The 26,835-nt window shown below is 46.5% G+C and overlaps 1 protein-coding gene across 1 annotated transcript in view; it reads left to right on the plus strand.

Annotated features, from left to right (window-relative positions):
• Nucleotides 1-8,098: 8,098 nt before the first annotated feature.
• The window catches only part of SPATA5 (spermatogenesis associated 5), a 494,680-nt gene continuing 475,943 nt past the window's right edge, over nt 8,099-26,835 (plus strand). The window contains exon 1 of the mRNA XM_029587990.1: nt 8,099-8,127. The gene's annotated coding sequence lies outside the window, so the exon portion shown is untranslated. The remainder of the gene's footprint in view (nt 8,128-26,835) is intronic.

Below are 26,835 nucleotides of genomic sequence, written 5' to 3' on the forward strand. Positions count from 1 at the left end.
GGTTACCCCCATTGCCTTCTGTTAAGGGTAGTGACTGCCGCTCCGTGCAGGTTACCCCCCATGCACTCTGTTAAGGGTAGTAACTGCCACTCCATGCAGGTTACCCCCCATGCACTCTGTTAAGGATAGTATCTGCCGCTCCATGCAGGTTACCCCCATGCCTTCTGTTAAGGGTAGTGACTGCCGCTCCGTGCAGGTTACCCCCCATGCACTCTGTTAAGGGTAGTAACTGCCACTCCATGCAGGTTACCCCCATGCCTTCTGTTAAGGATAGTAACTGCCGCTCCATACAGGTTACCCCCCATGCACTCTGTTAAGGGTAGTAACATGCCGCTCCATACAGGTTACCCCCATGCACTCTGTTAAGGGTAGTAACTGCCGCTCCATACAGGTTACTCCCCATGCACTCTGTTAAGGGAGTAACTGCCGCTCCGTGCAGGTTACCCCCATCCTTCTGTTAAGGGTTAGTAACTGCTGCCCTGTGCTAATAACCTCCAAGCCTTATGTTAAGGTTAGTAATATTTACATTCAGATTAAGCAAACTGTTGAACCCATAACAAAATTACTGCTAGCAACATTTTTATGGGGAGAGCAGTCTTCTCGATAATTCAGACATTTCTTAGCGTCCAGTCAGATGAATCCAGAAAAAGTGGGTTATGCACCTCTACCAGCGGATGGAGACGGAGCAAACTGACATCACAGTATATATACCCCTGCAGTGATATCGGCCTTCTCCGTCTCCAGCATATGGTGGACATGTATCTCTCTACTAGGGCTTGCTTCGTTTTGAAAAGAAGAAATAAGGAAAATTAATTCGCCCCGCTGTCCTGTGGTGATACTATTGGTCCCTCCCCTGGTTAAGAATTCCTGAGGTGATTTCTTTGGTCCCTCAGATGAGTGCCTTGGTCCTGTAGCTGGTTTTCAGCTGGCGTGGACTTAGCTGTTTAAATAGCTGAAAGGCAGCGGATGCAGGAAGCCAAGCATGGCAGTGATGGCACAAACACCCCCCCCCCCCCCCACCGCAGATGGAGACTATATCTGTACTCAGCCAGGTAAGGCTGAGCTCAGGTAAGTTAAAAAAAAAAAAAAAAGAAAAGAAAAGAGATAAAAATACAGAGAAGGAGGGGTTTTTTTTTTTATGTGTAGGGCTTCCTCTTCCCTGGTCTCCATGCTTGGTGTGCTGTTCAAACATTCGTCCCTCGAGGGACATGGGGAGCCTGGCAGGTTGAGCAGCCTCTGTAGGCTAGGCCCCGCTCTGAGGCCTTTTAGTTGCACGATGCTTGGTAGGCCTTAAAGGCATTTGTGTGCTTTCTTTAGGCTGCTCTCTACAGGAGTTGGTTCAGTGTGTGAGTCTAGCTATGCATCCAGGTTGTGTGTCCAGATTTTCGATGCTTAGGCGGGCTTTGTAGTCTGTGTGTCCAAGTTAAGTGGCGCCTTAAGTGGCCGTCCGCTTACCTATGCATGCAAGCTGAGCTTTGCTGTGCACTTAGGTTTTTATGGCACCTATTCTAGGGACACCCAAGTCTGAATGCCTAGGCGTAAGACACTTAAGGGTGGATGCTAGAATTTTGGACATCTTAAAAAAAAACAAAACATAATCTAGATGAACGCCTCCAGTTACGATCAGTGCGCTGACGGCCTATTGGCACCTATCTAAGAAACCTAAGTGCCTTTCTCTTTGTACTGCCTATCATATTCCAGCATCTCAGCCAGGAGTGCCCGCTGACTTGTGCCAGTGCTGTTTGGAGGCTCAGGGAGATTTATTTTCCTCTGATTTCACTAGGCCTGGTTCTTTCCAGCCAGATGTAGGCCTGGGTAAAGACGATTCAGGTGGATGCCTGATTTTGGACTTCCCCTAACTGATTCATCAGCAGGGGAAGGTGGCTCAGCGAGTGCACTTCAGGTACCTCCTGGTAGAATTTTCTAGGGATTGCAATCTTTTCATCAGGTGCAGTCCTCAGCCCTGTCTAATGTTCCCAGGGCAGAGTCGCAAGTAGGAACCCTGCCTGGACCTGCTGTTAAGCGCCAGAGTCCTCCTGGAGTGGGATTGTCCGATGGAGATCCTGATGGCACGAATGATGACGCCAGTCTGACTCTTTTGAGGATGGTGAAATTCCTTCTGGCCTAGGACTATGTGACGGTTGTTTCATAGAGTTGAACTAACCTCTCTTTTATCTCAGATCTTGAAAATGTTTGGGGTTCCTGGGTCAGATTCCATGTCTGAGCCAAAAAGAAATCCCATTTTGGTTTCCTTGTGTAAAGCGGTGATGGAGTCCATTCAAAAATTGATTTATCTTGATTGGGGCACCCCAGAGACTAGTTTCAAAGGGGATCGGATTTTAGAAGGCCTGTACCCCTTGTATCCAAAAGTAGATGCACTTGTGTGTGCAGTTTCCAAGTGGAACACTATTCCCATGAAAGGAGGAGCAGTCTTGAAGGATGATCATGATAGAAGGATTGAAACTATCCTTAAGCAGGCATTTGCAGCAGTGGCAATGACTTTGCAAATAGCTGCTTGTTGTTCCCTGGTGGCTCGCTCTTGTTTACTTTCTCTCTAAGAGGTTGCTGACTCTGGGGTGAATTCCAAGGCAGTTAAGGAGCCAGTGACCGCCTTCTTGGCAGATGCAGGCTGTGATTTGGTCCACACTTCAGCCACAGTGGCTTTGGTAATAGTTGCCAGGCATCAGTTATCATGGAGAAATTGTTTGGCTGATGCAACCTCCAAGGTTAACCTAACAAACTTGCCCATTAAAGACTCACTCTTGTTTGGGAGCGAGTTGGAGAAACTGGCCAGTAAGTGGGGTGAATCACTGGTTCTTCGATTACCGAAGGATGAGAAGCAGACACCACACTCCTTTAGCATGAGAGGGCAAGCGTTTTCGACCCTATAAGAGGAGCGACCTTTCAGAACTCTCAACCATTTGGTAGGTCTCGGTCCTTTTGTCCCAGACTGTGCAGGAGGGTGGTGGGGGGCGCGGGCTCAGGTTGTGGATCCTCCCAAGCCTCCCAATGAAGGTTTGCCGATCCACCCCTGGGGGAGGCTTGGTTGAGATCACATCGGATCAATTGGTCCTGGAAGTGATATGAGAAGGATGTGCAATGGAGTTTTTCAGTATTCCTTGGGACATGTTCATAGTCTCTCCCTGCCACTCCCCGCAGAAGAAGCAGGCAGTGGAGGATACATTGGCAAGGCTCCTTAGTTTGAGGGCTGTGATTCCAGTGCCCATTTCTCAAAATACAGGGCAATATTCAATTTATTTCGGAAGGAGGGTCCTTTTGTCCCATCCTGGATCTCAATGTCAGCTGTCATCTGCACGTGACGCATTTTCGCATGCACTCCTTGCTCTCGGTGATAATGGCCATACAATTGCAGGAATTTCTGACCTCTTTGGACCTGTCTGAAGCATATCTTCACATTCCCATTCAACTAGAGCTTCAATGCTTTCTGCAGTTCTGGGACTTCATTATCAGTTTTGGGCATTGCCTTTTGGTCTCTCCACCACTCCTAGGACCTTTTCCAAGGTATTGGTGGTAGTTGTGGCAGAATTGAGAGAGGATGGGATTCTACTACACCTGTATTTGGACAACTGGCTGATTCGAGCCAAGTTGCTGGAAGAGAGCCGCCTGGTGACCTGCAAGGTGATCTCTGTTGCAGGAGCTCAGTTGTTGGAATGCCTTGGGGTTCGGTTCAACACGAAGCAGGGCAAGATTTCCTGCCGGAAGCTCGTATTCATAAGTTTATTTATTTAGCATTTTTTATATACCGAGGTATAGCAGAGTTGCCTTCACTCCGGTTTACATACAGAAACAACATGTTACATAGAACGATGTATGAAGATTACAATTTAAAATTAACGATAGTAAATACAACAGGAGAATGTATAACAAGATAACACAGGATAGAACCCTGAATAGATGTACATAATCTCATGAAGCATTGAAGGGCATCTGTATCATTGTAACAGGGAGATTGAAAAATGGCAGAATATATAAAAGAATTTTAGAGTCATTGAGTGCTATCTTTAAAAGATTGGCTGAGAAGCCAGGGTTTTAAGTCTTTTTTGAAGGATTTTAAGTTATCTTGATTGGTGAGGCAATGAGGAAGCGAGTTCCAGAGCTTAGGGCCGATGATGGAAAAGGCTCTGTTTCTGGTGGAGGATAATTTAGCCTGTGGAAGAGAGGGAATCACTAGATTAATTTTGCTGGCGGTTCGTGTAGTACGTTGGGAGCAATGGATGTGAATGATGTCATCAAAGGCGGAATAGTCGGCATTGTATATTGCTTTGTGGAGTATGGTGAGGACTTTGAATTCTGCTCTTTTTTCAATAGGGAGCCACTGTAATTGGTTGAGAACAGGTGTAATGTGATCAGCTTTTCTTGTACCTGTTAGAACTCTGGCTGCAGCATTCTGAAGGAGCTGCAAGGGTCTCAAGGAAGATTTTGGAAGGCCGATCAATAGGGAGTTGCAGTAATCCAAACCTGAAAAAATGAGGGCTTGAAGGACAGTTTTGAAATCATGGGGGTGGAGTAGGGGTTTTAGATTTTATTATGTGAAGTTTGTGAAAGCCTTCCTTTATTTTTGTAGAGATGTGTTTTTTGTAGATTAGGTCAGTGTCTAACCAAACACCCAGGTCTTTAACGCTCTCTTTGAGAAGGACGAGGGTCTTGTCAAAGTAGAAGGGTGGAATTGTTAAATGTCCAGGATATTTTTTGGCAATTAGGATACATTCGGTTTTGCTTGTATTTAGACATAATTTAAGATGAATTAGCAAGTTTCTGATAGTATCCAAGTGTGAGGCTGCTTTAGACATAGCATCTTCTATCGAGGAAGAAATAGGAATGAGTAATTGAATATCGTCTGCATACATGTAATACGTTATGTCAAGACTAGATAAGAGATGGCAAAGAGGGGTCAGGTAGATGTTGAATAGAATTGGTGAAAGTGCTGATCCTTGAGGCACACCTGTATCGAGGGGGACAGGAGAAGAAGAGCTATTGTTGTGAAAAACTTTGAAGTGTCTGTTACTGAGGAAGGATGAGAACCAACTGAGAGTTTTGCCAGCCAGCCCAATGGATTCTAGACATGAGATGAGAATTTTATGATCCACTGTATCGAAGGCAGCAGAGAGGTCTAAGAGAATCAGAAGGTATCCTTTTTGTTGTCAAAACCTCTTAGGATGGTATTGGAGAGTTTAAGGAGGAGGGTTTCAGTGCTGTGGTTTTTTCTGAAGCCTAATTGGGAAGGAGAAAGAATTTTATTATCGTCTAGATGGTCGTTGAGTTGTTTCAATGCCGCCTTCTCAATCATTTTTGCAAAGAAGGGTAAGTTGGAGATTGGGCGGTAGTTGTTTAGGTCATCTGGATTGAGGTTTTTTTTCTTTAATAAAGGAGTGACGGTGGCAATTTTTAACTTGGGAGGCAGCTCGCCTTCCTCGAGCGATTTGTTGATGATTGCTGAAATTGTTGGGGCTAAAGGATAGGCAATTTCTTTAAGAACTCGGGTGGGAATGGTGTCGAGTTCATGACGAGCAGGGTTGATTTTCTTCATCATTTTTTCTGTTTCAGTAATGGAAATAGGTCTGAAGTCGAGCCAAGGAGGGATGTTAATTGAAGAAGTTTGTAAATTGAAGAAAGAAGAGGTGATGAAGGTGTTTGTTATTTTGGAGATTTTATCCTTAAAATAGATGGCTAAATCTTGGCTTAGGTTTTTTTTGGTAATAGTAGTGTTGGAGATAAGTTGGAGATAAGTTGATGGCACAGCTACAACTATTGATGAACATGCTGCGCTGGTAGCTGGTTTTTCAGCCGTATGGACTTAATTGATTGTACAGCTTAAAGGAAGCTGAGTGCGGCGGTGCCAGCAGATGCCCTCTCCCTCCGCAGCTGTCTCTATACTCAGCCGGGAAGAGCTGCGTGCAGGTAAGATATAAAAAAAAAAAAGACAAGATACTTTAGAGACCATGAAAGAAGGTGTAGCCTGAAGCAGCTTCTCTGGTAAACATATGAGAGAGAGGGCTAAACTAGTCTCTCTGGAACATCAGTCTGCTGCCTGGCGGTCCGGTTGGCGTGCTTGCAGTTCAACAGCAGACTGCAATGACGGTGGCTTACATTTATTTATTTTTATGTGCCGTCGTTCGGTGCAGCCATCACAACGGTTAACAAAGCATAACAGATAAAATTTCTAACACAAGTACAGTCATAGTAAAATGGTAAAAAAACCCAGTATCGCCTATAATAAAAACAGGTTACATTTAAGCATTAAAAGAGAATAAATATTAAAAGCAAGACTAAAAGATGTTAAATTGTGGCATGATTATGCAAAATAGGTAGTAGTGGTTGAGTGGATTGTTGGGGATCTTGCTATGCCTTCGTGAATAGCCAGGCCTTTATGTCCTTTTTGAATGTTTTAAGACTCGTTTGTAATCGTAAGTCGGTAGGAAGTGCATTCCATAATTTTGGGCTTGCAGGGAGGAACCAAGAGCCAGGAGGTATCGAAGGAAAAGACCGTGTTTAAGAGCAGTCATTCTCAGCAGGGAGAGTCTGGACCCAGGAGAATAGATATTGTCGGACGAGGCATTCCAGCTGAGAGTGGATCGCTGGGGCCTTCCATTTATAGACCTGCTGGCGACTTCTTGCAATGCGAAAGTTCCTTGATCCTTCAGTCGTAGGAGACATCCGAAGTCCTTGGGCATTGATGCTGTCATGTGGGTCTGGCCAGAAGACAAGCTGCTGTGTGCCTTTCCCCCATGGCCCATGTTGATCAGAATAGTTTGAAGGATCGAAAGCACTAGGGGGATGGTGCTCCTGGTAGCACCAGATTGTCCCAGAAGACCATGGTATGCAGATCTGCGAAGACTCCTGGTAGAAACCCCTTCTTCTGTTGTAGCAGGAGCCTGTCCTTCATGAAGATCAGACTCAGTTTTGTCTTGCAGTGTAGCCCTTGGGAGGGCTTGCTTGTTGAAGCATGGATAGTCTTCTGCGGTGATTGCCACCTTGCTGCAAGCTTGAAAGTTCGCCACTTCCTTAGCTTATGTGTGGTTTGGCAAGTGTTTGAGGCTTAGTGTGAAGGTTGAGGTGTTCTTCCTCGTTCAGTTAAGATCCCGCTCATTTTGGAATTTTTGCGAGATGGGTTAAATAAAGGGTTGGCCCTTAATTCCTTGAAAGTACAGATATCGACTATTGCCTGTTTCAGGGGCCAGGTGGATGGTGAGTTCACTTCATAACACTAAGTAATATACCAACCCCCTGTTTTACATTTTAATAGCTCATTGATGTACAGTAAGCTGGTCTCTAATATATTAGTTTGTCAATCATAGACATAGTTAGAATCGATTCTGTACCATTTTGTTACCACGCCTGTCAACTTGATTGGTTTAGAAATACCAACCCCTGTTTTGATACACAGTGGTTTTTTAATATGATCACTAGTTGACCACTGCACACTCGGTCTTTCAATCATAGGCTTTACCTTCACCGCCGCGCTCGGTTGTGCACCCGCTGCCTTTCAGCCACTCTGGGGGGTGCTAAGTCCATGCCGGGAACCAAGGCACATCTCTGAGGGATATCTGAAATCACCTCAGGAATTCTCATCTGGGGGAGGGACCCTTAGGTTTCACCGCAGGAGAGTGGGGCTCAATCTTCTTAAGGTAAATTTCTGTTTCTTTCTTCTTTGCTGTAATTCTTAACGCTATTCTAGTGTGTGGGATAGCGTCCGCATCTGCTAGGAGACGGAGAGATACTGAATGGATAAGGTCACTGCAGGGGTATATCTAGGGTGACGTCAGCTTTGAAACCAGACTCCGTCTCCCATCTGCTAGCAGAGGAGCACATAACCCACTGGTCCTGAGTCCATCTGGCTACACGCTAGGAAAACAAAATTATCAGGTAAGTAACTTCTCCAATGTAATGAATAATACAATTTACAATGGTAGTTTTTGTTTGCAATGTATCGTGCAGAAGAATCAAATTTTAGCTTTTTTTTTTTTTTTTTTTCTCCATTTCAGCAGAAGACAGCGTGCCCAGAGCCTTCCGAAGCTTCCTGGTCCAAATGGGGCTCAATAGTATGAAATCGGCCAACATATGTATCGGTCGCCCTATCTACTTACAAGTACCGAGGGGAGACGCGAGGTGAGAGCTCTTATCTTCTCTCCTACATTAAGAAATCATTTGAGGACAGATGGGCAGTGCCCTGGTTGAGGCCTTTGGTTATCAGGAACAGGCAGAGTCAGTTCTGGGTTTTGCCTTTCACTTTTACATTTCTGGTAACTTGGCCCTACAGATGGTTTTCAAATTGGAGGGGAGGATGGAAGAAGAAGAGGGGCTATGGAGCTGGCTCTGAACTCTGTAGTTGGGAAGGGTGCTGAGTCCTTGAGTTGCCTGACTAAACATAGCTGGGTTCTTTGTAAGATTCGGGCCCTTGCTAACATGAGTGCTCTCAAAATAACTCTGAATCACAGGACTTGTTTTCAGATCAGGCAAATTGAAAGTGAGAGAGCAGGAGATGGGGGACCTCGTGGTTCAGATCTTAATCTTAGCAATGCAAAAGAAGCTGGCTGAATCGGCCAAAGCCACAGCTGGAGGCATGCAGGATATTTGGAAAGAGATTGGCCATCGATGACGAGTTATCTTACCTGGGAGTGGAACTAGGCTTGCTTTAGATTAAAAGTGCATGGGATGGCTCTTAAGCTGGATGATCTGGTAAAACCTGGGGGTCTGAAGGCTCACATACCATTGCTTTTTAAGAATATTTTCTTTGTTGACCATCTGAAGATCCCTGCAGGGCCTGGTATTGTGATTAAGCATGCACAGTAGTTTCTAGTGAGGCAGTAGGCAGAAAGTGAGAGGTCATGGGTTCTTATATTCCAGATCTGCAAGTTTTAGGATAAAGTCACAATAACCGCAGCCCACTGCATGATTGAAGAGCTGAATGCCAGTAATAGCTGCATTTGGTTTTTCAGCTAATGGCAAATGCAAGAATTTTAACCTTCTCATTGATGCTCTGAAAAGCTCAGAGATCCAGGCCTATCTGTGTTTCCAGCATGTTTTGTGTTTCCCACGAGGGCAAGTAGAAACAGTTTTGCAAGGTACAAGAGGGAGTATCAGAATAGAGATGGCAGATCCTCTGGTCCCCACTCCAACCCAGTGTTATCCCCACAAGGTCAGAGAGCAGAATCTGAGAGAGGGCCAGCGAGTAAAGCTTTGAGAGCAGAGAGTCTGACGGCTGGAGTTAATGGCTGGGTTGGGCGCTCTCTGCTAGTCAAGTCTCACAAGAAGACATGAAGACTCAACAGTTTGGTGACCTCGGTTTTGGTCTTAGGGAGTTAGAGGAATAAATGATAGGATTTCAGGATTTTTTCCACTTCTCGCCCACGTCTATCAGGGAATTTTAGTAGTCACAACTTGTTTGGGGGGGCAGCCCTATTTGCAATAGAGTGAAGAGAAAGCCAGAGATCAGCTGGGGTCTCTGCCATGACACTAGGAGTGAAATTGATCAAGCTAGAAGGGCATTAATATCCTTATCTGGGGGGGGGGGCTGTTTTAATTTAGTTTTGGCATCTGCTGCCACCTGCTGCTCAGAGGGTGAACCTCACGTTCAGGTTGCTACATATTCTGTGTGTCCTTGCCAAGCCTGCTAAGAGTCCAGGTTAATGCATGGCATGTGTCGAAGAGTCCTTTTATTTTTCCATCTTTTGGGGGTGGGAATTTGGTTAGGAGGGCGGGTAGTTCAGGTCTTTTACTTTTTAAGGTATTTGAATCATGAATGCTTATGAGAGATGCACAAATGGACAGTAGCCAGGGTTGAAGCCTTGACGATTGGCGCTACTGCTCACAAGTTTCAGACTTGTGCTAATTCAACCCCTTTGTGTGTGTGGTGTGTGTGTGTGCGCGTTTACTCCTCTGCAACCATGTTGCTCCCCCCCCCCCCCGATCCTTTTACTGTTCAACTCTTTACAGCTTTCAAAACAGACACCAGCCACCATTGTAATGTAACCTGCAACCTATGTGCGCATCCGTAGCTTGCTCTGCACTGGATTGAGGAAAGGAGAATAAGGCTTGAGAGCCTTGCACGGATATAACATAACATGTTATTCCAATGAAGTTTGTTATTTCTATGAATCTAAGTGGACTTACTAAGCAACTGCACAGCTTTATTTGCTGCCAATGGGAATTTCTGGCAGTTGCTTCAAAATTACAAGAAACTGGGAGTTGTAGATCTGTGTACAAAAATCGAATTAAATAACATAGACACTAATTTCTAAGCTCAATTAATGCATGAGAACACTGAGATAGTGTAATAGCATGATCCAGCAGGCTTATTTAATGCTTAAATAGTCCAGATACATTGCAAATTGATCCTGCGTGTGAAGGTGGGGGTCCTCCGGTCCTAGGTTTTGTTCCTGTCCTTAGATCTAGTCCATGGGATTTAATTCTAACACGGGAACTGAAGATGGCCTTGTTTGGGGGATCGTATGGCAAAGCTAAATCTAGAGCCATGTAAGACAGCTCTGCAGCATTCTCTATCGTTCTTCACTTGGAGGATGGCCAGGCTCATGTTTTAATTAAAAAAAAAAAGCATTTATAGTCCAATTTTCAGGCACTTCAAAGCAGATTAAATTCAGGTATAGTAGAGATTTCCCTGCCCACAGAAGGCTTGCAATCCAAGTGCCTCATTTACTAAACGTTTCCCATGGAAAAAACCCTTTGTAAATGAGTTCCTAAAGTTTGTATCTCAGGCAGTGGAGGGTTAGGAACCCTAATTGTTCTAGCGTTTACATAGAAACGCAAACTATGATGCCAGATAAATACCATAAGGCCCATCTAACCTGCCCAGTCTCTCATTTATTTATTTGTTTAACATTTTTATATACCGGGATTCATACAAGATATTGCACATCGTCTCGGTTTACATTGAAACTGAACACAAGCATGAGAGCATGCTAATTACATGGAACATAAAATGCTGATAACATAGAATGCTAAATGCTAATTACATGTAATGCTAGTTGCATGGAACTGTGATAACAAGCATGAGAATGTTAATGTTACTATTAAATACATAATACAGGTATGAAGATAGGGTCCAAGTAAAGCAATACTTGGAACATACTGGAGAGGGAGGAAAGCAAAATTTATCTTAATAGGGAAGAAAGCAACTTTATCTTAATAGGCGTCTGTGTTCTAATATAAGAATGGTATGAGAGTTTTTATTTAGACTTAGGGCCGGGTGGTGGCGTAGAGGTAAATAGTTACCATGACTGGAATGCTTGTTCGAATAGCAAAGTTTTTAGTTTCTTTTTGAAGTTGATTGGGCATGATTCATTATGCGCTTGGCACAAGTCAGTGGAGACGTGTTGCAGCATTCATAGCTTAATATGAATTTTTCAGGAGCAGCAATGTGTGCTTAGGCCGGATGAGATACATCCCAGGATACTGAGGGAGCTCAGAGATGTGCTGGGGGTCCGCTGAAGGTCCTGTTCAATAGATCCCTGGAAACGGGAGTAGTGCCACAGGATTGGAGAAGAGCGGTGGTGGGAACAGAGAGGAGGCTGGAAACTACAGGCCGGTTAGCCTCACCTCTGTGGTGGAAAAATGACTGGAGACTCCACTGAAGGAAAGGATAGTGAACTATCTACAATCCGGTGGGTTGCTCAATCCGAGGCAGCATGGATTCACCAAGGGCAGGTCCTGTCAGACAACCTGATTGATTTTTTTTCATTGGGTGACTAAAGAATTGGCTCAGGGAAGCACGCTCAATTTGATTTACTTGGATTTTAATAAAGGTTTTGATATGGTCCCACATAGGAGACTTGTGAACAAAATGAGAGCTTGGGGGTGGGTGCCAAGGTAGTAGCATAGATTGCAAACTGGTTGACCTTCAGGAGACGAGTGTGAAATGGTAAATGGAGCCAACTCTGAAGAGAGAACGGTGTTAAGTGAAGTGCCACAGGGATTGCTATTGAGACAGGTTCTGTTCAATATCTTTGTGAGCAACCAGGTGGAGGGGATAGAAGGTAAAGTTTGTCTATTTGCAGATGAGTAAGAAGGAGTAGAGAGAATAAAAAATGATTTAAAAACTTGAAGAGTGGTCAGAGATTTGACAGCTGGAATTCAATGCCAAGAAGTGCAGAGTTATGCATCTGGGGTGCGGTAATCCAAAAGAGCTTTTTTATGTGATGGGTGGTGAAAGACTGATGAGCACAGACTGGGAGAGGGACCTTGGGGTGATAGTGTCTGATGATCTGAAGGCAGCGATGCAGTGTGACAGAAGAATGCCAAGCTACATAGAGAGAAGAATAATCAGTAAGAAAAGGAGGTGATAATGCCTTAATACAGGTCCTTGATGAGGCCTCACCTGGAGTGCTGTGTTCAGTACTGGTGCCCATATCTTAAAAGGATAAAGTCAAGATAGAGGCAGTACAAAGAAGAGCGACCAACATGGCGAGGGGTCAGCATCGGAAGACTTATGAGAAGAGGCTGCATAGGGAGAGGTGTGGTCAACAGAAAAAAGGGAGGTGATATTGCCCCTGTATAGGTCCCTGGTGAGATCTCACTTGGGATACTGTGAGTACAGTCCTGGAAGACCGCACCTTCAAAGGATATAAACAGGATGGAGTCGCTCCAGAGGGAGGCTACTAACATGGTCAGTGGTCTTTGTTCTAAAGCATATGGGAGTAGATTTAAAGATCTAAACATGGATATTGTAGAGAAAAGATGAGATGGGGAAATATGATAGAGATATTCAAATATCTCAAAAGAGCTCCATTCTCAGGAGTTCAATCTTTTTCAGTGGAAAGGAGGCTCTAGAATAAGGGGTCATGAGAGGAAGTTGAAAGGGGGTAGACTCAGGAGTAATCTTAGGAAATATTTCTTTACAGAGAGTGTGGTGGATGTGTGGAGCAGCCTCCCATTGGAAGTGAGGGAAAAAACCCAGTATCTGAATTCAGGAAAGCACGGGATAAATACAGGGGATCTCTAAGGAAGTGATGGGAATTATAATGCTAAATTAATTGGACGGATGGGCAGACTGAATGGGTTATATGGTCTTTTTCTGCTGTCATGTTTGTAATGTTTCAATACTTTACACCCCCCCCCCCCCAATAAAACTCAGGGTTGGGGATTTTCACTGGATTCAGGGGAAATAGCCACTGTGCCAGTCTCCATTGCAGTGTTTCTTAAACCATGGGCCACAGCTGGGTTCTTCATGTCATAAGGAACAGTTACAAATTGTTTTTTGGTCATCCCTCCAAATCGTTTGTCCAGAAGAGCTTATCACCTCTCCCAGAACTTACTGAGGTTAGATATCTCTTCTGAGACTGTGGAGAGAGGGTATTTTTTAAAATAAATTATTTTAATTAAGGAGTTCAATTATATCTGTTGACATAGTTGAAATAAGAAGTGATGTGCTGTGCACCAAAAGATATAATACAGGAAAAAACTGGAAAAAAGAGAAAACTCTATGCTTGGTATTCAGCCCTCAATATGAGAGGAAAATAAAAAACAAAAACATCACCCGGCTGATATGAAGCAATCCGTAATGTGTTATTCAAACAGAAGATATAATGTGCTCTCCACTAGCTCTTGAGCTACTAGTGCGGTTAACTTTCACTGGAAGATTCCTCTCTGAAAACCTCTTATAAACAACCTGGGTCAGTAAGTAAAAAGCAATGCCCCCTTATAATTCCCAAGGAAACATTCTGCACCAATCGACAATGCCCACTGATGAATTCGCAAAAAAATGCTCCTGTGGTCATTCAGTGCAATCAGGAGTTCAAATGGGGCCAAACTCCGGCTGGTTCCACGCCAACAAAATGCTTTATTTACAGGCAAAAAATAGAGTGCAAAGTCTGCTTACCTCAGCAGTCCTGTTTATGCATAGCATACTAAAGACTTTCTCACAGAGTCAGCTGTCACTTGTTTCTATGATTATCCCCAATTACACTCAGACTTATCGATCTAAGAGGAGTATTAGCCCCGCTTCCCTAGAAGCACCTGAAGATGAAGCAGTACTACTAGCCCTCATCTACCTTAACAGCATATACCCCGTGACCAAAATTTGTTTGGAAGCCTTTCCATTCACAGCTGGATCACCTCCTGGACAGGTGACTGTCACAGTTGAATTAGAAATGTCCACCCAGCGATTTGTTTTTACTGCTACATGTTGTTGTCATAATACTGCATAGCGCCATCAATACTCTATAGGACTAACCTAATGTATTGGACTCTTGCTATGCCTTTGCCTACCATGCGAATGCCTCTGCCTTCGGATTGGATCTTCCATCCCTGCAGCCATGGCCAGGATGCCTGAACTGAAAATTATGGTCATCTCTTCATCTGCTGTACAAGATCAAGTGACTACTATCAGTCAGCACTTAATGATGGACATGCATGAGCTTCCCCATGACTTAAATGGGTAGGGAACAATAGTGGACTCGGCCAACGATGGGTAAGATTCCTTCCCCTAAGGCTAGCTTAGGATGTAAGGGACAACCTAAGACAGGCACTCATGGCCCTGCCCATATGTGAAGGGTGTCCCTTGGTTAACGAGACAGCCTATACCAGATCTATTTCTAATTTGACTAACTTCCTGCTTCCTCCACCCTTCTGTGCCTTGCCTTTTTATGCCAGTATGAAGGGATCCTCCCTGGGCCCAGAATCCCTTGCTAGGTTGAGATGTCGTAATAAGATTTAAGATCCAAACAAAAATCTCCCAGCTTAATCGCAGCTGTGGGAGGACCTGGTTCTTTTAAACAATCTCCATCAAGCAACTCTTTGTTTTCTTTTACTTAGAAGATAAAGAAATGATATGCAACACTTCATCTTTAGTTGTGTTTATTAGAGATAATATGGCTATGTGTAGTTGCTCTATTCATTCCGCTCTTCTTCCCCTTAGCCTCCGGGGCTCATGTCTGATATCTTTCATTCCCTGTACGTACCAGGATCAGTCCAGGACATCTGGGTTGTGACTCCGCACCAGTAGATGGAGACAGACTAAAACTTGTGGGCGGAGCATATATAGCCCCTGTGCCAGTCACAGCCCCTCAGTCTTACTCTGTCTCCAGTAGATGGTGCAGGTCCAGTCACAGCCCTGTCGGGCCTGATTCTGTGTGGTTAGTCAGGTTCGCTTTGGGGTTAATTTTATTAGGCCTAACTTGGTTTTTCTGCAAATTGGGTTTGGTTTAATTTTGTTTAATTTTGGTCCCAGTTGCCCTGGCTCCCTGGGGAGTTGAGAGGTCCTGAGGGGACTACCCTCCCCAGGTTGAGGCCGCTGCTAGGGTCGAGGACCCGGCTGGTCTAGTAGCAGCGTCAGGGGTGACACCGGGGAGCCCGGTTCACTCACCCCTGCAGGAATTAGGGCTTTTCAGTACCAGGGACAGCGTTTTTTTCTGTAAAAAAAAAAAAAGTGTTTTGCTTTTTTTCTGTCGGCTTTCCGTTGCCTGGCGTCGCGCTCCGTTCCGCTCGGGGGGGGGGGCGCCGTTGGCAGGGGGGAGGTCGCCGATTTGTGCCGGGGTGATTTTTTTTCAGTTTTTCTTCAGCGCCTCTTAGTTTTTTCGGCGCGTCTTTTTTTTCCTGCGGTTGTCGGCATGCCACGCGGCTCGCAGTGCAGGGCCTGCGGCTCGGCGCACGCGCGTCTCTCCCGGGACGGCCTTTGCTCAGCCTGCGTCCCGGGAGATGAGGGATCATCGGCGGCACCTCGGGGGGCCCGTTCCCAGATCGCGCGATCGCCATCGCAGGGGGGGGCGCCCCCTGACAGGCCTTCTGACTCGTTCCCGATTAGCTCGGGAGTGGTGGCCATTTTGTCCACCGACCGGGTAGTTTCGCGGGAACCGGTGGGGGCCGCGGCCTTGCCTCCTGCACTTTCCCCGCAGCGGGATGCGGCGGGGGAGGTCCCTTCGGAGGGGCCCCCAGTCCCGGGGGAATTCTGGAAGTGACGCAACTGATTCGGGCGAGCTTTTGGAGGATTTGGCGCTTTTGCTGCGCAAAGTTCTCCGTTACAAGCGAAGCAAGCGAAGCAAGCGCAGCCGGGGGACGCCTCGCGCGCAAGGGTCCACCGGTCCCCGCCGCGGAAGAAGGCGGCCAGGAGGGTGGCGAAGATCACCCAGGGCGCGGCCCGGGGCAAACGGCTTCCACGAGGGGTACCGCAGGAATCGGATTCCGAAAATTCCTCCGGGACGGACACGGAGGCCTCCGAGGAGCCCCTGCTGGGGGCCGGGAAGACAGCAGCAGATGGCTCCGCGCAGCCCAGTACAGGGAAAGGAGCACAGGCCGTCGATGGGGATGACCCCAAGGTGGTGCGTCTGTTCCGCAGGGAGGAACTGTCGCCGCTCATCCCGGCCATTCTCCAGGAGCTTGGGATTGAAGCTCCTCCGGTGGTGGTCCGCCAGGAGGCAAATATGGACCCCGTTCTGCTCGGGCTCACAGGGCCGGCGGTTGCTTTTCCTTTTCATTTTTCGTCCACGGATATCCTCTTCAAGGAGTGGGATACTCCGGAGTTAGGTTTGAAAGTCAGCAAGGCCATGGACAAACTTTACCCTTTGCCGGAGGACGCGCTGGAGCTCCTCCGGTTCCCAAAGGTGGATTCGGCGGTGTCCGCTGTCATGAAGAGGTCTACCATCCTGGTCACGGGAGCGACAGCCCTCCGGGATATTCAAGACCGGAAGTTGGAGGTTCAACTCAAAAAGATTTTTGAGGTGTCTGCCCTAGGGGTGCGGGCCGCCATTTGCACGAACTTTGCTATGCGTGCTAGTCTGCGTTGGGCTCAAGTCCTGCAGGCGAATGCGGGTCTCTCTGCAGAGGAGGCCTCCCAAGCAGACAGGTTGGAGGCGGCCATTGCCTATGGGGCTGATGCGCTCCATGATCTTTGTGCACCTCAGCTCGGTCCATGGTGGCAACGGTGTCGGCGCGTCGTCTCCTTTGGCTGCGCAACTGGGCAGCGGATGGCTCTTCCAAGGCTCACCTCGGGGCATTGCCCTTTAAGGGGAAATTGCTGTTTGGTAAGGAGTTAGACGATTTGATGGTTTCCCTGGGTGAGAACCGAGCGTTTAGGCTGCCGGAGGATAGGGTCCGGCCGCGATCTTCCTTCTCAGGCAGAGCCCGGTTTCGGGGGCCCAGGAAGTCAAGGCCGCAAAGATCCTCTGGACCCTCGTATAGGCCGTCCTCCTTGCGGAACACTCAGTGGCAGCAGTCCTTTCGGGGCAAACGTTTTGGACGGCAAGGAGGGGCCCCAGTCAGGTGCGGGGTCCAAGCCTTCGCAATGAAGTTTGGCCGGCCCATCCCTCCTCGCGTCCTCGGCACGTTGTTCCAAACGTGGGGGCGCGTCTCTCCTTATTCCTCGAGGAATGGGCCAGCATGATGTCGGATCAGTGGGTCCTCGACGTGATAAGACGCGGCTACGAGTTAGATTTTGCTCGCATCCCAGCGGACAAATTCCTGATCTCACCCTGCAAGGATCCCAAGAAGAAGGCGGCGGTGCTAGACACCATCCAAAGACTAGAAAGCTTGGGAGCCATCTCTCCGGTTCCGGCCGATCAGTACGGCAAGGGCCGTTACTCCATTTACTTCATAGTCCCCAAGAAAGACGGCACTTTCCGCCCAATTCTGGATCTGAAAGGAGTCAACAGATGCCTTCGGGTCCCTCACTTCAAGATGGAGACCATTCGTTCGGTGATCGCGGCTGTGCGTCCCGGCGAATTCCTGGCGTCCCTAGATCTCACAGAAGCATACCTTCATGTGGGCATCCAACCAGCGTTTCAGCGGTTCCTGCGGTTTTGCATTCTGGGCAGGCACTTCCAGTTCCGGGCGCTCCCGTTCGGCCTGGCGACAGCGCCTCGGACATTCACGAAAGTGATGGTGGTCGTGGCGGCGCAGTTGCGTCGGGAAGGCCTGCTGGTTCACCCTTACCTCGACGATTGGCTGATCCGGGCGAAGTCTCAGAGTCTGTGTCGGCAGGCGGTGGCCAGGGTGTTGCAGCTCTTGCAGTCCCTGGGCTGGGTGGTCAACTACAGCAAGAGTCATCTCGAACCCTCCCAGTCCTTGTAGTATCTTGGAGCCCTTTTCGACACGAAGCGAGGCAAGGTGGTTCTCTCTCAGGAACGGATGTGCAAACTGCAGTCTCAGGTGCTGCGTCTTTTGTCGCTACACCGGCCACGAGTCTGCGATTACCTGACGGTTCTGGGGTCTATGGCATCCACGCTGGCAGTTAGTCCCTTGGGCGTTCGCTCATCTACGACCGCTGCAGTCCTCATTGCTTTCCCGCTGGAAACTGGTTTCCGAGGATTTCTATCTACCTCTACCTCTCGAGGGTCAGGCGCGATCCAGCCTGAGCTGGTGGCTGGATTCCAAGCATCTCTCCTGTGGAGTGTCCCTTCTGGTGCCCAACTGGACGGTGGTGACCACGGACGCCAGTCTTTCCGGCTGGGGGACAGTTTGCCAGGGGAAGTCGGTTCAGGGTCTGTGGTCACAGTCGCAGACCCGGTGGTCTATCAACCGGCTGGAGACCAGAGCGGTCCGTCTGGCGCTGCAAGCTTTTCTACCCCTAGTACGCGGACAGGCGGTCCGGGTATTGTCGGACAACGCTACCACCGTGGCTTACATCAATCGCCAGGGCGGGACAAGAAGTCCTCTAGTGGCGGAGGAGGCGCGGCTCTTGATGCTCTGGGCAGAGCGGCATCTCAGCCATCTCGCTGCGTCCCACATAGCAGGGGTCGACAACGTCCAGGCGGATTTTCTCAGCCGTCACCACCTGGATCCCGGAGAGTGGGAGCTGGCGGACGAGGCGTTTCTCTTCATCTGCAGGACTTGGGGAACGCCCCACATGGATCTGATGGCCACGTGGCACAACGCAAAGGCTCCGAGATTTTACAGTCGACGTCGCGAAAGAGGAGCAGAGGGAGTCGACGCATTGGTGCTTCCCTGGCCGGTGGATGTGCTACTGTATGTGTTCCCACCGTGGCCCATGATCGGCAAGATCCTGCGGCGCATAGAATTGCACCCGTCCAACGTGATCATGGTGGCGCCGGAGTGGCCATGCCGTCCGTGGTTTGCGGACCTGGTCCAGTTGTCGGTGGCCGCACCTCTTCGTCTACAGGGGTTCGCGGGGCTCCTTCGTCAGGGCCCCGTCTGTTTGGAGGATGCGGCTTACTTCTGTCTCGCGGCATGGCTTTTGAGAGGTATCTGTTGAAGAGAAAAGGCTACTCGGATGCGGTCGTTGCTACGTTGCTGAGATCCAGAAAACAGTCTACGTCCCTAGCTTATGTTCGGGTCTGGGTAGTTTTTGAGGAATGGTGCGTGGAGCGGGGTCTGGATCCCACTTCCGCTTCTATTTCCGATATTTTGGCTTTTCTCCAGGCGGGGCTCACCAAAGGTTTAGCGTGCAATTCCCTTCGGGTCCAAGTGGTGGCGCTTGGGTGTTTGCATGGTAAGGTCCGGGGGGTCTCTCTGGCTCTCCACCCGGATATCTCCCGTTTTCTTCGGGGGGCTAAACACCTCCGTCCTCCTTTGCAGCTCCCTTGCCCGTCCTGGAACCTCAACTGGGTGCTCTCAGCCTTATGCTCAGCACCGTTTGAGCCCCTGAAACGTTCTACGCTCAAGGATCTCACGTTGAAGACCGTATTCCTGGTGGCGATTGCGTCGGCTCGCCGTGTTTCGGAATTACAGGCGCTGTCCTGTAGGGAGCCCTTCTTGCGCATTTCCGATTCGGGGGTTTCCTTGCGGACGGTTCCCTCCTTCCTTCCTAAAGTCGTGTCGGCTTTCCATTTGAATCAATCGATTGAACTTCCCGCTTTCGCGGTTGGGGAGTCTTCGGACCCGAAAACGAGAGAATTGCGAAAGCTAGATGTGCGGAGGTCCCTTCTTCGCTATCTGGAGGTCACCAATCCGTTTCGGGTGATGGATCATCTGTTTGTGTTGACTTCGGGTCCAAAGAAAGGTTCTGCGGCTGTCCCGCACGACGATTGCCCGTTGGCTCAAGGAAGCCATTGGCTCCGCGTACATTTTGCGCGGAAAATCGCCACCGGTGGGTCTTCGGGCTCATTCGACGCGGTCTCACGCTGCGTCTTGGGCGGAATCTTCTCAGGTGTCGCCTCAAGAGATTTGCAGGGCGGCTACCTGGAAGTTGTTGCATACCTTCATTAAACATTACCGGTTGGATATTCAGGCTACTGAAGCTGGGGGTTTTGGAGAGAGGGTACTCCGAGCGGGACTCTCTGCTTCCCACCCTCGGTAAGTTAGCTCTGGTACATCCCAGGTGTCCTGGACTGATCCTGGTACGTACAGGGAAAGGAAAATTAGTTTCTTACCTGATAATTTTCGTTCCTGTAGTACCAAGGATCAGTCCAGGATCCCGCCCGCAGTGCTGCGTTATAGTAACGGAGAGTCCGCTCATTATATTTTTCAGTACGCTGACCCCTTGTTTATTCGCTCTCCCGGTTGGGGAGCCTGGTTCCTGTAGGGGTGTTGTATTTATTTTCGTTTACCTACCAAGTTTGTATGGTTAGTTATGGTTGCCTTATGGCTTTTTTCTACTTTGACATTACGTAAGACTGAGGGGCTGTGACTGGCACAGGGGCATATATGCTCCGCCCACAAGTTTTAGTCTGTCTCCATCTACTGGTGCGGAGTCACAACCCAGGTGTCCTGGACTGATCCTTGGTACTACAGGAACGAAAATTATCAGGTAAGAAACTAATTTTCCTTTACAGGGCATGTAACCAATGAAATATTTATTCCCTAATGACAAGCATTCTTACATCACATCATTATTCTTATTGATATTGTCCAATCGCAGACCTAGTTTAGGGTCTGCTACCAATCATTTAACCAAGTCCGAATACTAAAACGACACCCATTTTTCATACACCCTAGGTATCATCAATTGTATCTTGTTAGGTGTGAGTTGCAAAAGTCTTAATGCAACTCTGCACAATCCATCCTTCAAGTCAGCATGTCGCCTTCTCCATATTTTGACTACAAGATGTTCAAAACAAATTCTAACAGTACATTCACTACTTGAGATAACAGCAACTCAGAACAATAACATGCTTGCTAAGTTAAGCAAAGCAAAATCTAAAATTTTTAAATGTTATGTAACCACTGTACTTTTCCATATAGCCAATCCATCAAATATAAGATACCTTTAAGAACCCAGAAAAAGGTATTTTTTACTCAGATTCCACAGAGACTTAAAGAAGACCGGGCCAGAAAGCTGTGGCCAGTCCCTTAAGGTGTTCTGAGGGAGTTTCTTAAATACTCCCTTCCTCCAGATATACGTATTGAGACCTCCACTCCCAAATTAAAAAAAAAACTTAAAACTTGGTTGTTCCGTCAAGCCTATCCCCTTTCCCCTCCCCCCCCCTTAAAAATACCTAGCAACAACCGAGTAGAAATTGAATATTTGACCTGTTACCGACTCAAGCGATTATGATCAAGAATGCATCAATGAACATCGACCTCTCGTACATTGTATTTTCGTGTAATATAGTTGTCTTACTTAGATATGCATCGTAGCATTACTTATAGTTTGTTAATGTATTTACATACAATATCATATTTATTTATTTAGTCCCTAGTCCCATTACATTTCAATTTAACTCACTCTTCCCTATTCTTTTCATTTGTTGCTTGTTATTCGATTGTTATTTGTAAGGGCCCTGCCCTAATGTTATTGTTTTAATGTGAACCGATACGATGTGCAAACGGCTATCGGTATAAAAGAGATTTTAAATAAATAAATAATAAATACTCCCTCACAGCTCCTCTTAAATTAAGGTGGGTGAAAAGCATTGGGAAAGACCTTTTATGTTCTGTCCCAAAAATAAACAATCTTATTGCAGAAAAATATTTTAGGTGTTTATTCTCTGTCCGATTCCAAGGCAAAAGTGACCTTCAAGATGTCCCATGTAGGTATTTCTTTCTGCAAGACTTCCAATATAGCCAAAATATTTACATTATCAGTGGTTGTAATAATATCGAGGACCCCTTCATATGGATTCACGTCACGCTTAAAAGTAGGCAGATAGTACATCCTGGACGTGGGGTGGACCGTCAGTATTTCCATCAGGTATCTCACTTAAACTTTTCCTAAGCTAGCCTTGATTTAGGTAAATGACAAAGCAAAAATTCATTTTCCAGAAGTGCCATTTTACAATGGAGCATCAAATTATTTTTAATAACTGCCATGTTAGAGCAATCTGGCCTCCCCCTGAGAGAATCTTGGTCATCCAGCCATTAATCTGACGTTCGGTTTTGGATGCTGCATTACTGTACAGTGGACTTAGATGAAATAAATACCTTTAGAGAATGACTCACCGGATCTCCAAAGAAACATTTCTTGGAGTCCCAGGAGTATAGGAGTATCCCCAAGTGGCTCCATGCAGGAACAGACTTTGGCACTGTAACATGGTAAGAATCTACAGGTGGAACCCTACATTGGCTGCAGCCGCCTTGGCACCCGCTTCACTCTGGTGCCGCTGTGCACCCTTCCTGCCACCATCACTCTTGACTCGGAAGGGATCTCCAACTCTATTGCCTTTTGCTCCATTTCCCGAAAGTGCCAAAAATGTTGCCAATACAGACTGCAGCCAGTTCTGCAGAACTTGAAGTGGGTATCTGCAGGCTAGGCGGAGTGCTCAGAGACCCTTCTGAGCATAGAGTTGCTGCCTGCGACTGATTCTCATTCGACTTTCCAGTATTTTATTTTTGTTGTAAACCGCTTAGCACAGTTCATCTGCTATAGGCGGCATAAAATATAAATATTTGTGCTACACCTGTCTTGCTGTGCTGATGGCTGGACCAGAAGTGCACATGGCCAATGTAAGAGACTCAGCAGGTTAGGTCCTCACATTTACCCTTCCATTTCCCCATGTTACAACCTGTTCAAAGAGAAAAAATAAAAAGATAGTCTGAAGCCCAGGAACTCAAATGGTGAGCATTTGATAGGTTTCAGCCCCTTTTGAGGGTGAGAATTTTATTCCAATTTAGTGTTGTCTGTGACTTGTTTGTTTCACCACTGTTTTATGTTTTAAATTGTAATATCACCATAAAATTGTGTGGTGCTAGAAATCTTGTTCGGATTTGCGGGCTGGATTAATTCAATTAAGTTAACTTTGTTATAAATACCATTTTTGCATAGTTGAGTGATCAAATAAATTTTTACTGCAAAGAAAAATACAAAAACAAATTTAATTAAAAGGACCATTTAAGCTATAGAAGTTCAAGGATTGTTTGTCTAACAAATCCCTGGAGTTTAATAGGTCCGACAAACCTGAACAAGATTTCTAGCACCACACTATTTTATGGTGGGATTTTGGTATGTGATTGACTTTGCATTTCCCACTCAGTTATCTTAGAGGGCTTTTTATTGCACATTAAATTGTAATCTGCCGTGAGCTACTTGTCTGCGAGATATAAAAAATGTATTTAAATACTTCCTAGTGTATTGGATTGGAGGATACAGAGACATTCTAGATCAGGACTTCCAAAACTTTTAGCCAATGTGACCCCATTTTAGCACATGGAAGTTCATATGACCCCAGAGATTGAACAAAAATTATCAGGGATGTAGTTCCTCGCCAACAATCAGACCAATTTTTTTCCTCAACCTCCACCCCCTCCAGGGGACCTCCTTTCTTAACCTCGTTCCTTCCAGCAGACCACCTCTCCCAATTTGCCCCTCCAACTGATCCCCTTACCTCCCCTAACTCCTCTCACCTCTCCAGCCCATTCCCGTCTCTTACCTCCTCCAGTCCTTTTCGCCCTCACCAGAACATCCTCTGTCACCGCCAAGTCCTTCTTATAATCCCCAACTAAGTTTCTATCATCCCCTCCCTCTGTCTCATGCCCATCCTCCTCCCTTCCAACCCTTCTCTCAGCCCCCAGCTACTCTTACATTCCCCGTCGATCTTCTGTCATTCACCCTCTCTCACCCTGCACAGCCAGTCCCTCTCCATCTGATATTTCCCTTCAAACAGCCCTTCCTCTAAACATCCCCCTGGCCAGGGTCAGTGGCAACATTTTTCTGTGGGCCTCGGGCCAAAGGTGGATAACAGAGAGGGCAGGCTGACAGGGGCAACATTTTTTTTGGATAGGTTCAATGGTGGGTGAGGAGAAAGGAACATTGGTAATCTCCATAAACCCATGCATACTGAGCTCTCTTCTCCCCTCCCCTCATGGTTGGTCCCTAGCCCAATGTTGATCTGCAAGTAGTGGCAGCTGATGCAAGCTAACGGGCTCTGCAGTGGCCCTGATATCTCCTCAGGAAGGGTTTCCTGTTACCACAGAAACTTGTGTCACTGCAGGTCCTGTGTTTCTGGCTGAAAGGCCTCATGCTGACTTTGACAGTTAATGCTGCTGCTGGCATCTGAAGAATGCTGCTATTTGAGGCATTTGTGACTCAAACTGGAGGCTTTGTGACCGTTTGGGAAGCTCTGTTCTAGATTAAGCAGTAGAAACTTCTCTGGATCTCAATGAGGCCTTCACTTGCATAAATATATGTAACCCCTGTGATGGCTGAACCTAGATAATATAGTAGTTCCAGGGGCCATATCTCAAATATTTCAGGTGAGACATCTATCATGCAACAAGATGTTTCCAGGGTTTCCTGTGTGGTGAGGACGTTTACTTTCTCGGTCCTTAAGAACATAAGAAATTGCCATGCTGGGTCAGACCAAGGGTCCATCAAGCCCAGCATCCTGTTTCCAACAGAGGCCAATCCAGGCCATAAGAACCTGGCAATTACCCAAACAACCAAGAAGATCCCATGCTACTGATGCAATTAATAGCAGTGGCTATTCCCTAAGTAAACTTGATTAATAGCAGGTAATGAACTTCTCCTCCAAGAACTTATCCAATCCTTTTTTAAACCCAGCTACACTAACTGCATTAACCACATCCTCTGGCAACAAATTCCGGAGCTTTATTGTGCTTAGTCTTAATTCCCAGTTTAAAGTCTTTGCATACTGCATGGATGATGATAGCATAACCGAGGGTTGTAGTCATCACCAAATGAAACAGTTTAAGAATCTTTAGTGGTGTCCAACAATACTCTTTACGGATGGAGTGCTAAGTGCTGCATTAAAGCCTTTACAACTGTTTAATTCACTTTTAGATGGTACAAGTGCTTTTAAATATATTTTTTACTTCTTGCAGTCTTGTTTAAATTCACGGTGGTAAAGCCAATTGATTTAGTCTTGAAGTTAATGATTTCTTCTCTCCCATGGGTAGTGGGTAAGTGGATTACTTCTTTATCAATATAGGTGAAGTTTCAAAGATGGGATTCAGATTACGCAATTATTTATCTCCTAGCTCCTCCACGCTGCCGCCTCACAGTACTTGAATGGCACAAGTCCTCCTCCATCTCCAATGATACCTTTTCCTCCTCTTCTCTAAATCTTTAGTAGATGTTCCTTGGGCCGTGGATGGGGTCCAAAGTTGTCATCTCTCTTCCCCTCTCTCCTTCACCTCAGGATGGCTGAAAGTCATCCACTCCTTGGATGTTGATGATCGTGGGTTCCTCATACTTGATGGGAACTTTTCCCATTTGATTGCAGAGCAGAATATAACTTAGCTTAACGGAGTCTCAAGTTACTGCTATTCCAAACTTAGATAAATCAATTTTCGAATATAGAATGCATGGGGAGGGTGGAAAGAATCTCCCATCTAAATAAAAGAGCTCCATATAGGCATCAATGCAATATAGGAAATCAGAGGACAGCTAACACATCCTGCCTCTGCAAAGCAAAAAGGGAATCCACAAGTTAAAATGGTGATCAGGCTCTATAAGCCAAAGGGACACATCCATTATTAGAAACATAGAAATGATGGCAGAAGACCAAACGGCCCATCCAGTCTGCCCAGCAAGCTTTCACACTTGTTTTTTCCTCATACTTATCTGTTACCCTTGGCCCTTAGTAACCTTTTGGTTCCAATTCCCTTTCACCCCCGCCATTAATGTAGAGAACAGTGCTGGAACTGCATCTAAATGAAGTATCTAGCTTAATTGGTTAGGGGTAGTAACTGCCTCAATAAGCAAACTACTCCCACGCTTATTTGTTTACCCAGCCTGTGCAATTCAGTCCTTGTTGGTTGTTGTCTGAATATAAATCCACTTTTCTTCATTCCCCCTGCCATTGAAGTAGAGAGCTACGCTGGATATGCATTGAAAGTGAAGTATCAGGCTTAATTGATTCGGGGTAGTAAACGCTGTAACAAGCAAGCTACACCCATACTCCCACGCTTATTTGTTTACCCAGACTATGTAATTCAGACCTTATTGGTTGTTGTCAGAAATTAAATCATCTTTTTTTTCATTCCCCCCTGCCGTTGAAGCAGAGAGCTACGCTGGATATGCATTGAAAGTGAAGTATCAGGCTTATTTGGTTTGGGGTAGTAACCGCGGTAACAAGCAAGCTACTCCCCGCTTTTTTGTGAATGCAAATCCTTTTTTCCATATTTCCTCTTGCCGTTGAAGCATAGAGCAATGTTTGAGCCGCATTAACCGTGTGTATGTTTTATTGAATAAGGGTATTAATCACAGGTAGTAGCTGTCATTCCCTGCAAGCCACCCACTCTTCATTCATATCCTCTAGACTTTATGGATCCACTGTGTTTATCTCGCGCCCCTTTGAAGTCCTTCACAGTTTTGGTCTTCATCACTTCCTCCAGAAGGGCGTTCCAGGCATCCACCATCCTCTCCGTGAAGAAATACTTCATGACATTGGTTCTGAGTCTTCTTCATGGGGGAGCTGTATACCTAAATATTGCTATTATGTCTCTCCCCACACCAATGGTATCTCCTAATTAAAGTCGAGATCCCTACATATATATCCAAGTCACAAGATGCAT

This window comes from Rhinatrema bivittatum, chromosome 1, assembly GCF_901001135.1.
Source record: "Rhinatrema bivittatum chromosome 1, aRhiBiv1.1, whole genome shotgun sequence".
NCBI classification, from domain to species: domain Eukaryota; kingdom Metazoa; phylum Chordata; class Amphibia; order Gymnophiona; family Rhinatrematidae; genus Rhinatrema; species Rhinatrema bivittatum.